Source organism: Myotis daubentonii, chromosome 12 (genome assembly GCF_963259705.1).
Source record: "Myotis daubentonii chromosome 12, mMyoDau2.1, whole genome shotgun sequence".
Classification (NCBI taxonomy): Eukaryota; Metazoa; Chordata; class Mammalia; order Chiroptera; family Vespertilionidae; genus Myotis; species Myotis daubentonii.
In genome coordinates this window covers 379-13,957 of record NC_081851.1, presented here as the reverse complement: position 1 = coordinate 13,957, position 13,579 = coordinate 379, and the positions used below count along the sequence as shown (strand labels likewise).

The following is a 13,579-nucleotide window of genomic DNA, read 5'->3' as shown; positions in this document are numbered from 1 at the left end:
GTCTACGGCCATACCACCCTGAACGCGCCCGATCTCGTCTGATCTCGGAAGCTAAGCAGGGTCGGGCCTGGTTAGTACTTGGATGGGAGACCGCCTGGGAATACCGGGTGCTGTAGGCTTTTGATGGCCATTTTTGGAGCCCGCCCCATCCGCCCTTTGGCGGTGTGGGGGGAACCTCCCATCGCCCCCCGCGGGGCTACTCTCAGAACCGAACCCCCGCCCCCGCCCCCGCCCCCCCTCGTGGGCCGTCCAAACTTAGGAGGTGGTGTCTCGCGCCCAACAGACAGCAGCCCTGCGTTGCAGGGGCGTGTCTCTTCCCTTTTCCCGCCCCCGCGCAAGCCCCAAGCGCTCCGTGCTCTGCGGGGGCAACAGGGGACCCACACCCACACCCACACCCGGGGGAACCCATCGAACCCCCGGTGCTGCGGACAGGGAGGTAGCTCCCCAACCGCGAAGGGAACCCCGCGGGCCCCACCAAAGGCCCAGGCCGCCCCTCGCTTTGTGCCATCCCTCGGGGGGCTTCGTCCTACCGGGTGGCGGTGGACACCCCCTTGCGCCTTTCAGGCAATCGCACCCCCAAAGGAAGGCGCCCTCCTGCGTCTTGTCGAAGCTCAGGAGATGGGCGGGCCAGAGACAGCTGATGGCTCTGCAAGAAGAGATCTGGTCCGGGCCGGGCCGGGGCGGCGGGTGTGCGGAGTCGGGTGGCGGAGCACCAGGTCGGGGAGCGGGGTGCGGGGTGCGGGGTGCCGGGTGCGGGGACAGGGCTTTGGGATGTTTCTGTTTTCCTTGCCCAAGCTCCGCCCCGTGGCCAAGGCAGGGCCGGCCCTGAGGTCCACTATAGGACGCCCGCCCCCTTCCCGCCACTCTGCAGCACTCCACCTCCCCACCCCCAAACACCCACCCTGGGCCCAGGAGAGCGGCTGGGCCACTCCCCGCCTCGCCTTGGCGGTGTTGAGGGTTTGGTGGGGGGACCCCTGGGGCTACTCTTGGATCCCCCACCCCCGGCCACCACGACCTCCACCCCCAATCAGGCAGGGAAAGGGGTCTCCCGCCTGACAGAGGGCACCCCTGGATGGGAGGGATGTGTCTGTGACGCCAGTGGAGGAGGCTCCAGCGGGTTTGGCTCAGTGGACAGAGCGCAGGCCTGTGGATGGAAGGGTCTCGGGTTCGATTGGGGTCAAGGGCACTTACCTCCCTTGCAGGCTGGATCCCTGCCCCCTCGGAGGCAACCAATCCAGGTGTCTCCCTCACATCCATGTTTCTCTCTGCCTCTCCCGGTTTTTTCCAGTCTCCCTAAAAGTCAAGGGAGAGATATCCTGGCCGAGGATTACGAGAAAGAAAGAAAGAAAGAAATTAATAAATTATAAATAAATGCAGGCGGAACCGCTGAACACTCTCGGGGGAATCTGATATGTGGCTCTCCTGGGTCCTCTTCATCCCGTGGGGACAGCGCCCTCTGTACCCACCCTCAACCCTGGGCCCACTCCGACTGCCGGTGCTCTGGTCTCTAGCTCCCGGACAAGGATTGGAAGGAGTTGTACTAGTGCAACTGAGTCTCCATGACCACCTGGGTGGAGCTCTGATAAGGCAACGCCTGGTGTCCGGGCCATTGGAAAATTGCCTGGGTCTCACCACAGTAGGAAAACCCACCATGAAGTCATTTTCCCTGATCAGGTGCACAGGGTTGTCTGAATAGACTTCCAGCCATGAAGGAATAAAATGAGCCCTCAACCCCTAGGATTTCCAGAGGGTACGGGACCTTGGTCCCCAGCACTCACTTCCTCTTATGCCCCCCATGACCTGAGGTAGGCACTTGAGAGACCCAGCAAACCACCCCTCCTGCAGTTTCTTCCGCTCCAGCACCAACACACACACACACACACACACACACACACACACACACACACAACGCACACACACACAGGCACGCACGCACGCACGCACGCACGCACACACACACACACACAGTGGCAAGGACGGATATGACGCCCTCAAGTGCCCCCAGTTGTGGCCTACCTGGGATTGGCCAACGCTAGGCTGTCCTAAGTTACCTGAGGGCTACACACCGCTCAAGGTCAGCAGGCGTCAGAAGGGAGACTAGAGCCACTGTCTGCGTGAGGGAAACAGTTTTGCTGTGAGCTTTTCCAAAGGCACACCCCAAGGACATCTGGAGACCAGTGGAGAGCATCCTGTCAAGTGAGGTGATAGGGGCCTGTCTCAGCAATGTGGTGCCTGGTGACCAGAGTTCTAGCTTCTGTATTGTCCTGTCCCTGAGGAAGTGGCATAAAGTTTGCAGGGTTCCATTACCTGTCCGTGTTCCTTTAAGCACACTTGCCCGGAAAGCCCTCTGGGCTTTTGACTGACACCCCCAGAAATACTCCAAGTTCTCCAACTCAGCTTTCCCCCTCCCCCAGCTCCCCGTTCTTGCCACCAGGGGCCTAGCGTTCAGGAGAGCCCCGTGAGACCTGTGCTGTCTGATCGGTTTAGTGTCCTGGCAAAGCCACTGTGTCCTCCTGGGCCTTCCCAGGGACCCTGCCGGCACACACATGAGGGATGATTCAAGAAACACTTTTCTATTGACCTGGACCGGTGCATATGACATCAAACCTGCCACACCTGTGGGCCTGGTGACCTGCGCCGGATGCAAAAACTCAAGAGAGGGCCAGGTCGCTAGACAGGGTGGGGGATGTGGCCTGGACGGCCGCTTCCAACAGGCCCGGGCTTCAGCACTGCGGTCCTGGGAGAGGCACACCGCCCTGGGCCACCTGGCTAGGTCTCCACCTGGAAGAGGGTGAAATGGAGGACACGAAGGGGTGACCACCCAGGCCATATCCCCTCCTAGGGTCTCCCAGGACACGTCGCATCAGACCTTGGGCTGGCTGTGGGCCTCCCGGAGACCAATTCCAGCATGTCATAATTTCAAGAGTTTCTTTAGAACGTTGATGAGACTTGGGAACTCAACAGGGTTGAGTCACACATGTAGTCACATGTTGGGAATGGCTGAAGGCATTTCCCCAAACCTGACAAGGGATGATTCTGGGCTGCCAGACAGTTAAAAGGCATCTTAATCTACATGTTATCGCCTCCTACTGGCCAAACGCCTGAACAGCCGTAGGCGAATTCCCCCATTCTGACCATGTTTCTGTAAACCCTTTGACGTGTCTATCTCTGCCTCGCCTCAGGACAAGTTGTGTTAATAAAAAGCATGGGGTCCTGGGGACGGGGAGCACCTAAGGCCTTAGACTTAAGACCTTAGAACTTAGCTCCTTTAGCTAAGCTCCTCTGACCCCCAAATGCCTTTCAAAATGATGTCTCCTCTCCAGACTCTTTCTTCGTCCCTGGGCTCCTCTCATCTCACATCTACACACAGCCTCCTCCAGATTCCTGAACCCTTCTGGATGCTGGGACAGGAACCCCAGCTGGGCCTACTTGGTGGGCGCCTCTCCCTCCACTCCCCCTGGGCCCTGCCTTCGCACATTTTTGGTCCCAACTAAGCGTTTGGCCATTGGATTCTCCCCAACACAATGCTGCCATGGGGATGTGAAGCGGACTCCCTAGCGGAGCCCAGTTGGGGAGGGCGCCCCCTTCCGGGCTCACCGGGACATCGCACCCCCCGGGGAGCCGCTCTCCGGGAAGCTCAGAAGGTGGACGGGAGGCAGCTGGTGGCTCCGCAGGGACAGATCTAGTCCCGGCTAGAGGGCGGCCGGGCGGGGCGGGGCGGAGGGTGGGGGGAGCTGAGCACCAGGTCAGCCAGGGGGGCCCAGGGCTCAGCGGGCCTGGAGCCCCGGCGCCGCGGGCTCTTGAGGCTCCCGGAGGCCGGCTCCCGCGTCTACGGCCATACCACCCTGAACGCGCCCGATCTCGTCTGATCTCGGAAGCTAAGCAGGGTCGGGCCTGGTTAGTACTTGGATGGGAGACCGCCTGGGAATACCGGGTGCTGTAGGCTTTTGATGGCCATTTTTGGAGCCCGCCCCATCCGCCCTTTGGCGGTGTGGGGGGAACCTCCCATCGCCCCCCGCGGGGCTACTCTCAGAACCGAACCCCCGCCCCCGCCCCCGCCCCCCCTCGTGGGCCGTCCAAACTTAGGAGGTGGTGTCTCGCGCCCAACAGACAGCAGCCCTGCGTTGCAGGGGCGTGTCTCTTCCCTTCTCCCGCCCCCGCGCAAGCCCCAAGCGCTCCGTGCTCTGCGGGGGCAACAGGGGACCCACACCCACACCCACACCCGGGGGAACCCATCGAACCCCCGGTGCTGCGGACAGGGAGGTAGCTCCCCAACCGCGAAGGGAACCCCGCGGGCCCCACCAAAGGCCCAGGCCGCCCCTCGCTTTGTGCCATCCCTCGGGGGGCTTCGTCCTACCGGGTGGCGGTGGACACCCCCTTGCGCCTTTCAGGCAATCGCACCCCCAAAGGAAGGCGCCCTCCTGCGTCTTGTCGAAGCTCAGGAGATGGGCGGGCCAGAGACAGCTGATGGCTCTGCAAGAAGAGATCTGGTCCGGGCCGGGCCGGGGCGGCGGGTGTGCGGAGTCGGGTGGCGGAGCACCAGGTCGGGGAGCGGGGTGCGGGGTGCGGGGTGCCGGGTGCGGGGACAGGGCTTTGGGATGTTTCTGTTTTCCTTGCCCAAGCTCCGCCCCGTGGCCAAGGCAGGGCCGGCCCTGAGGTCCACTATAGGACGCCCGCCCCCTTCCCGCCACTCTGCAGCACTCCACCTCCCCACCCCCAAACACCCACCCTGGGCCCAGGAGAGCGGCTGGGCCACTCCCCGCCTCGCCTTGGCGGTGTTGAGGGTTTGGTGGGGGGACCCCTGGGGCTACTCTTGGATCCCCCACCCCCGGCCACCACGACCTCCACCCCCAATCAGGCAGGGAAAGGGGTCTCCCGCCTGACAGAGGGCACCCCTGGATGGGAGGGATGTGTCTGTGACGCCAGTGGAGGAGGCTCCAGCGGGTTTGGCTCAGTGGACAGAGCGCAGGCCTGTGGATGGAAGGGTCTCGGGTTCGATTGGGGTCAAGGGCACTTACCTCCCTTGCAGGCTGGATCCCTGCCCCCTCGGAGGCAACCAATCCAGGTGTCTCCCTCACATCCATGTTTCTCTCTGCCTCTCCCGGTTTTTTCCAGTCTCCCTAAAAGTCAAGGGAGAGATATCCTGGCCGAGGATTACGAGAAAGAAAGAAAGAAAGAAATTAATAAATTATAAATAAATGCAGGCGGAACCGCTGAACACTCTCGGGGGAATCTGATATGTGGCTCTCCTGGGTCCTCTTCATCCCGTGGGGACAGCGCCCTCTGTACCCACCCTCAACCCTGGGCCCACTCCGACTGCCGGTGCTCTGGTCTCTAGCTCCCGGACAAGGATTGGAAGGAGTTGTACTAGTGCAACTGAGTCTCCATGACCACCTGGGTGGAGCTCTGATAAGGCAACGCCTGGTGTCCGGGCCATTGGAAAATTGCCTGGGTCTCACCACAGTAGGAAAACCCACCATGAAGTCATTTTCCCTGATCAGGTGCACAGGGTTGTCTGAATAGACTTCCAGCCATGAAGGAATAAAATGAGCCCTCAACCCCTAGGATTTCCAGAGGGTACGGGACCTTGGTCCCCAGCACTCACTTCCTCTTATGCCCCCCATGACCTGAGGTAGGCACTTGAGAGACCCAGCAAACCACCCCTCCTGCAGTTTCTTCCGCTCCAGCACCAACACACACACACACACACACACACACACACACACACACACACAACGCACACACACACAGGCACGCACGCACGCACGCACGCACGCACACACACACACACACAGTGGCAAGGACGGATATGACGCCCTCAAGTGCCCCCAGTTGTGGCCTACCTGGGATTGGCCAACGCTAGGCTGTCCTAAGTTACCTGAGGGCTACACACCGCTCAAGGTCAGCAGGCGTCAGAAGGGAGACTAGAGCCACTGTCTGCGTGAGGGAAACAGTTTTGCTGTGAGCTTTTCCAAAGGCACACCCCAAGGACATCTGGAGACCAGTGGAGAGCATCCTGTCAAGTGAGGTGATAGGGGCCTGTCTCAGCAATGTGGTGCCTGGTGACCAGAGTTCTAGCTTCTGTATTGTCCTGTCCCTGAGGAAGTGGCATAAAGTTTGCAGGGTTCCATTACCTGTCCGTGTTCCTTTAAGCACACTTGCCCGGAAAGCCCTCTGGGCTTTTGACTGACACCCCCAGAAATACTCCAAGTTCTCCAACTCAGCTTTCCCCCTCCCCCAGCTCCCCGTTCTTGCCACCAGGGGCCTAGCGTTCAGGAGAGCCCCGTGAGACCTGTGCTGTCTGATCGGTTTAGTGTCCTGGCAAAGCCACTGTGTCCTCCTGGGCCTTCCCAGGGACCCTGCCGGCACACACATGAGGGATGATTCAAGAAACACTTTTCTATTGACCTGGACCGGTGCATATGACATCAAACCTGCCACACCTGTGGGCCTGGTGACCTGCGCCGGATGCAAAAACTCAAGAGAGGGCCAGGTCGCTAGACAGGGTGGGGGATGTGGCCTGGACGGCCGCTTCCAACAGGCCCGGGCTTCAGCACTGCGGTCCTGGGAGAGGCACACCGCCCTGGGCCACCTGGCTAGGTCTCCACCTGGAAGAGGGTGAAATGGAGGACACGAAGGGGTGACCACCCAGGCCATATCCCCTCCTAGGGTCTCCCAGGACACGTCGCATCAGACCTTGGGCTGGCTGTGGGCCTCCCGGAGACCAATTCCAGCATGTCATAATTTCAAGAGTTTCTTTAGAACGTTGATGAGACTTGGGAACTCAACAGGGTTGAGTCACACATGTAGTCACATGTTGGGAATGGCTGAAGGCATTTCCCCAAACCTGACAAGGGATGATTCTGGGCTGCCAGACAGTTAAAAGGCATCTTAATCTACATGTTATCGCCTCCTACTGGCCAAACGCCTGAACAGCCGTAGGCGAATTCCCCCATTCTGACCATGTTTCTGTAAACCCTTTGACGTGTCTATCTCTGCCTCGCCTCAGGACAAGTTGTGTTAATAAAAAGCATGGGGTCCTGGGGACGGGGAGCACCTAAGGCCTTAGACTTAAGACCTTAGAACTTAGCTCCTTTAGCTAAGCTCCTCTGACCCCCAAATGCCTTTCAAAATGATGTCTCCTCTCCAGACTCTTTCTTCGTCCCTGGGCTCCTCTCATCTCACATCTACACACAGCCTCCTCCAGATTCCTGAACCCTTCTGGATGCTGGGACAGGAACCCCAGCTGGGCCTACTTGGTGGGCGCCTCTCCCTCCACTCCCCCTGGGCCCTGCCTTCGCACATTTTTGGTCCCAACTAAGCGTTTGGCCATTGGATTCTCCCCAACACAATGCTGCCATGGGGATGTGAAGCGGACTCCCTAGCGGAGCCCAGTTGGGGAGGGCGCCCCCTTCCGGGCTCACCGGGACATCGCACCCCCCGGGGAGCCGCTCTCCGGGAAGCTCAGAAGGTGGACGGGAGGCAGCTGGTGGCTCCGCAGGGACAGATCTAGTCCCGGCTAGAGGGCGGCCGGGCGGGGCGGGGCGGAGGGTGGGGGGAGCTGAGCACCAGGTCAGCCAGGGGGGCCCAGGGCTCAGCGGGCCTGGAGCCCCGGCGCCGCGGGCTCTTGAGGCTCCCGGAGGCCGGCTCCCGCGTCTACGGCCATACCACCCTGAACGCGCCCGATCTCGTCTGATCTCGGAAGCTAAGCAGGGTCGGGCCTGGTTAGTACTTGGATGGGAGACCGCCTGGGAATACCGGGTGCTGTAGGCTTTTGATGGCCATTTTTGGAGCCCGCCCCATCCGCCCTTTGGCGGTGTGGGGGGAACCTCCCATCGCCCCCCGCGGGGCTACTCTCAGAACCGAACCCCCGCCCCCGCCCCCGCCCCCCCTCGTGGGCCGTCCAAACTTAGGAGGTGGTGTCTCGCGCCCAACAGACAGCAGCCCTGCGTTGCAGGGGCGTGTCTCTTCCCTTCTCCCGCCCCCGCGCAAGCCCCAAGCGCTCCGTGCTCTGCGGGGGCAACAGGGGACCCACACCCACACCCACACCCGGGGGAACCCATCGAACCCCCGGTGCTGCGGACAGGGAGGTAGCTCCCCAACCGCGAAGGGAACCCCGCGGGCCCCACCAAAGGCCCAGGCCGCCCCTCGCTTTGTGCCATCCCTCGGGGGGCTTCGTCCTACCCGGTGGCGGTGGACACCCCCTTGCGCCTTTCAGGCAATCGCACCCCCAAAGGAAGGCGCCCTCCTGCGTCTTGTCGAAGCTCAGGAGATGGGCGGGCCAGAGACAGCTGATGGCTCTGCAAGAAGAGATCTGGTCCGGGCCGGGCCGGGGCGGCGGGTGTGCGGAGTCGGGTGGCGGAGCACCAGGTCGGGGAGCGGGGTGCGGGGTGCGGGGTGCCGGGTGCGGGGACAGGGCTTTGGGATGTTTCTGTTTTCCTTGCCCAAGCTCCGCCCCGTGGCCAAGGCAGGGCCGGCCCTGAGGTCCACTATAGGACGCCCGCCCCCTTCCCGCCACTCTGCAGCACTCCACCTCCCCACCCCCAAACACCCACCCTGGGCCCAGGAGAGCGGCTGGGCCACTCCCCGCCTCGCCTTGGCGGTGTTGAGGGTTTGGTGGGGGGACCCCTGGGGCTACTCTTGGATCCCCCACCCCCGGCCACCACGACCTCCACCCCCAATCAGGCAGGGAAAGGGGTCTCCCGCCTGACAGAGGGCACCCCTGGATGGGAGGGATGTGTCTGTGACGCCAGTGGAGGAGGCTCCAGCGGGTTTGGCTCAGTGGACAGAGCGCAGGCCTGTGGATGGAAGGGTCTCGGGTTCGATTGGGGTCAAGGGCACTTACCTCCCTTGCAGGCTGGATCCCTGCCCCCTCGGAGGCAACCAATCCAGGTGTCTCCCTCACATCCATGTTTCTCTCTGCCTCTCCCGGTTTTTTCCAGTCTCCCTAAAAGTCAAGGGAGAGATATCCTGGCCGAGGATTACGAGAAAGAAAGAAAGAAAGAAATTAATAAATTATAAATAAATGCAGGCGGAACCGCTGAACACTCTCGGGGGAATCTGATATGTGGCTCTCCTGGGTCCTCTTCATCCCGTGGGGACAGCGCCCTCTGTACCCACCCTCAACCCTGGGCCCACTCCGACTGCCGGTGCTCTGGTCTCTAGCTCCCGGACAAGGATTGGAAGGAGTTGTACTAGTGCAACTGAGTCTCCATGACCACCTGGGTGGAGCTCTGATAAGGCAACGCCTGGTGTCCGGGCCATTGGAAAATTGCCTGGGTCTCACCACAGTAGGAAAACCCACCATGAAGTCATTTTCCCTGATCAGGTGCACAGGGTTGTCTGAATAGACTTCCAGCCATGAAGGAATAAAATGAGCCCTCAACCCCTAGGATTTCCAGAGGGTACGGGACCTTGGTCCCCAGCACTCACTTCCTCTTATGCCCCCCATGACCTGAGGTAGGCACTTGAGAGACCCAGCAAACCACCCCTCCTGCAGTTTCTTCCGCTCCAGCACCAACACACACACACACACACACACACACACACACACACACACACACAACGCACACACACACAGGCACGCACGCACGCACGCACGCACGCACACACACACACACACAGTGGCAAGGACGGATATGACGCCCTCAAGTGCCCCCAGTTGTGGCCTACCTGGGATTGGCCAACGCTAGGCTGTCCTAAGTTACCTGAGGGCTACACACCGCTCAAGGTCAGCAGGCGTCAGAAGGGAGACTAGAGCCACTGTCTGCGTGAGGGAAACAGTTTTGCTGTGAGCTTTTCCAAAGGCACACCCCAAGGACATCTGGAGACCAGTGGAGAGCATCCTGTCAAGTGAGGTGATAGGGGCCTGTCTCAGCAATGTGGTGCCTGGTGACCAGAGTTCTAGCTTCTGTATTGTCCTGTCCCTGAGGAAGTGGCATAAAGTTTGCAGGGTTCCATTACCTGTCCGTGTTCCTTTAAGCACACTTGCCCGGAAAGCCCTCTGGGCTTTTGACTGACACCCCCAGAAATACTCCAAGTTCTCCAACTCAGCTTTCCCCCTCCCCCAGCTCCCCGTTCTTGCCACCAGGGGCCTAGCGTTCAGGAGAGCCCCGTGAGACCTGTGCTGTCTGATCGGTTTAGTGTCCTGGCAAAGCCACTGTGTCCTCCTGGGCCTTCCCAGGGACCCTGCCGGCACACACATGAGGGATGATTCAAGAAACACTTTTCTATTGACCTGGACCGGTGCATATGACATCAAACCTGCCACACCTGTGGGCCTGGTGACCTGCGCCGGATGCAAAAACTCAAGAGAGGGCCAGGTCGCTAGACAGGGTGGGGGATGTGGCCTGGACGGCCGCTTCCAACAGGCCCGGGCTTCAGCACTGCGGTCCTGGGAGAGGCACACCGCCCTGGGCCACCTGGCTAGGTCTCCACCTGGAAGAGGGTGAAATGGAGGACACGAAGGGGTGACCACCCAGGCCATATCCCCTCCTAGGGTCTCCCAGGACACGTCGCATCAGACCTTGGGCTGGCTGTGGGCCTCCCGGAGACCAATTCCAGCATGTCATAATTTCAAGAGTTTCTTTAGAACGTTGATGAGACTTGGGAACTCAACAGGGTTGAGTCACACATGTAGTCACATGTTGGGAATGGCTGAAGGCATTTCCCCAAACCTGACAAGGGATGATTCTGGGCTGCCAGACAGTTAAAAGGCATCTTAATCTACATGTTATCGCCTCCTACTGGCCAAACGCCTGAACAGCCGTAGGCGAATTCCCCCATTCTGACCATGTTTCTGTAAACCCTTTGACGTGTCTATCTCTGCCTCGCCTCAGGACAAGTTGTGTTAATAAAAAGCATGGGGTCCTGGGGACGGGGAGCACCTAAGGCCTTAGACTTAAGACCTTAGAACTTAGCTCCTTTAGCTAAGCTCCTCTGACCCCCAAATGCCTTTCAAAATGATGTCTCCTCTCCAGACTCTTTCTTCGTCCCTGGGCTCCTCTCATCTCACATCTACACACAGCCTCCTCCAGATTCCTGAACCCTTCTGGATGCTGGGACAGGAACCCCAGCTGGGCCTACTTGGTGGGCGCCTCTCCCTCCACTCCCCCTGGGCCCTGCCTTCGCACATTTTTGGTCCCAACTAAGCGTTTGGCCATTGGATTCTCCCCAACACAATGCTGCCATGGGGATGTGAAGCGGACTCCCTAGCGGAGCCCAGTTGGGGAGGGCGCCCCCTTCCGGGCTCACCGGGACATCGCACCCCCCGGGGAGCCGCTCTCCGGGAAGCTCAGAAGGTGGACGGGAGGCAGCTGGTGGCTCCGCAGGGACAGATCTAGTCCCGGCTAGAGGGCGGCCGGGCGGGGCGGGGCGGAGGGTGGGGGGAGCTGAGCACCAGGTCAGCCAGGGGGGCCCAGGGCTCAGCGGGCCTGGAGCCCCGGCGCCGCGGGCTCTTGAGGCTCCCGGAGGCCGGCTCCCGCGTCTACGGCCATACCACCCTGAACGCGCCCGATCTCGTCTGATCTCGGAAGCTAAGCAGGGTCGGGCCTGGTTAGTACTTGGATGGGAGACCGCCTGGGAATACCGGGTGCTGTAGGCTTTTGATGGCCATTTTTGGAGCCCGCCCCATCCGCCCTTTGGCGGTGTGGGGGGAACCTCCCATCGCCCCCCGCGGGGCTACTCTCAGAACCGAACCCCCGCCCCCGCCCCCGCCCCCCCTCGTGGGCCGTCCAAACTTAGGAGGTGGTGTCTCGCGCCCAACAGACAGCAGCCCTGCGTTGCAGGGGCGTGTCTCTTCCCTTCTCCCGCCCCCGCGCAAGCCCCAAGCGCTCCGTGCTCTGCGGGGGCAACAGGGGACCCACACCCACACCCACACCCGGGGGAACCCATCGAACCCCCGGTGCTGCGGACAGGGAGGTAGCTCCCCAACCGCGAAGGGAACCCCGCGGGCCCCACCAAAGGCCCAGGCCGCCCCTCGCTTTGTGCCATCCCTCGGGGGGCTTCGTCCTACCCGGTGGCGGTGGACACCCCCTTGCGCCTTTCAGGCAATCGCACCCCCAAAGGAAGGCGCCCTCCTGCGTCTTGTCGAAGCTCAGGAGATGGGCGGGCCAGAGACAGCTGATGGCTCTGCAAGAAGAGATCTGGTCCGGGCCGGGCCGGGGCGGCGGGTGTGCGGAGTCGGGTGGCGGAGCACCAGGTCGGGGAGCGGGGTGCGGGGTGCGGGGTGCCGGGTGCGGGGACAGGGCTTTGGGATGTTTCTGTTTTCCTTGCCCAAGCTCCGCCCCGTGGCCAAGGCAGGGCCGGCCCTGAGGTCCACTATAGGACGCCCGCCCCCTTCCCGCCACTCTGCAGCACTCCACCTCCCCACCCCCAAACACCCACCCTGGGCCCAGGAGAGCGGCTGGGCCACTCCCCGCCTCGCCTTGGCGGTGTTGAGGGTTTGGTGGGGGGACCCCTGGGGCTACTCTTGGATCCCCCACCCCCGGCCACCACGACCTCCACCCCCAATCAGGCAGGGAAAGGGGTCTCCCGCCTGACAGAGGGCACCCCTGGATGGGAGGGATGTGTCTGTGACGCCAGTGGAGGAGGCTCCAGCGGGTTTGGCTCAGTGGACAGAGCGCAGGCCTGTGGATGGAAGGGTCTCGGGTTCGATTGGGGTCAAGGGCACTTACCTCCCTTGCAGGCTGGATCCCTGCCCCCTCGGAGGCAACCAATCCAGGTGTCTCCCTCACATCCATGTTTCTCTCTGCCTCTCCCGGTTTTTTCCAGTCTCCCTAAAAGTCAAGGGAGAGATATCCTGGCCGAGGATTACGAGAAAGAAAGAAAGAAAGAAATTAATAAATTATAAATAAATGCAGGCGGAACCGCTGAACACTCTCGGGGGAATCTGATATGTGGCTCTCCTGGGTCCTCTTCATCCCGTGGGGACAGCGCCCTCTGTACCCACCCTCAACCCTGGGCCCACTCCGACTGCCGGTGCTCTGGTCTCTAGCTCCCGGACAAGGATTGGAAGGAGTTGTACTAGTGCAACTGAGTCTCCATGACCACCTGGGTGGAGCTCTGATAAGGCAACGCCTGGTGTCCGGGCCATTGGAAAATTGCCTGGGTCTCACCACAGTAGGAAAACCCACCATGAAGTCATTTTCCCTGATCAGGTGCACAGGGTTGTCTGAATAGACTTCCAGCCATGAAGGAATAAAATGAGCCCTCAACCCCTAGGATTTCCAGAGGGTACGGGACCTTGGTCCCCAGCACTCACTTCCTCTTATGCCCCCCATGACCTGAGGTAGGCACTTGAGAGACCCAGCAAACCACCCCTCCTGCAGTTTCTTCCGCTCCAGCACCAACACACACACACACACACACACACACACACACACACACACACACAACGCACACACACACAGGCACGCACGCACGCACGCACGCACGCACACACACACACACACAGTGGCAAGGACGGATATGACGCCCTCAAGTGCCCCCAGTTGTGGCCTACCTGGGATTGGCCAACGCTAGGCTGTCCTAAGTTACCTGAGGGCTACACACCGCTCAAGGTCAGCAGGCGTCAGAAGGG

The 13,579-nt window shown here is 61.0% G+C and overlaps 4 non-coding genes across 4 annotated transcripts; all 4 read left to right on the top strand.

Annotated features, from left to right (window-relative positions):
- On the top strand, positions 1-119 carry LOC132214134 (5S ribosomal RNA). Its single transcript, XR_009448214.1, has one exon. It is a non-coding gene; the product is annotated as a 5S ribosomal RNA (ribosomal RNA).
- Positions 120-3,827: 3,708 nt separating this feature from the next.
- LOC132214123 (5S ribosomal RNA) lies at positions 3,828-3,946 on the top strand. The gene has a single exon (XR_009448212.1). It is a non-coding gene; the product is annotated as a 5S ribosomal RNA (ribosomal RNA).
- A 3,708-nt stretch (positions 3,947-7,654) lies between these two features.
- Positions 7,655-7,773, top strand: LOC132214079 (5S ribosomal RNA). Its single transcript, XR_009448175.1, has one exon. It is a non-coding gene; the product is annotated as a 5S ribosomal RNA (ribosomal RNA).
- A 3,710-nt stretch (positions 7,774-11,483) lies between these two features.
- Positions 11,484-11,602, top strand: LOC132213967 (5S ribosomal RNA). Its single transcript, XR_009448081.1, has one exon. It is a non-coding gene; the product is annotated as a 5S ribosomal RNA (ribosomal RNA).
- Positions 11,603-13,579: the final 1,977 nt, after the last annotated feature.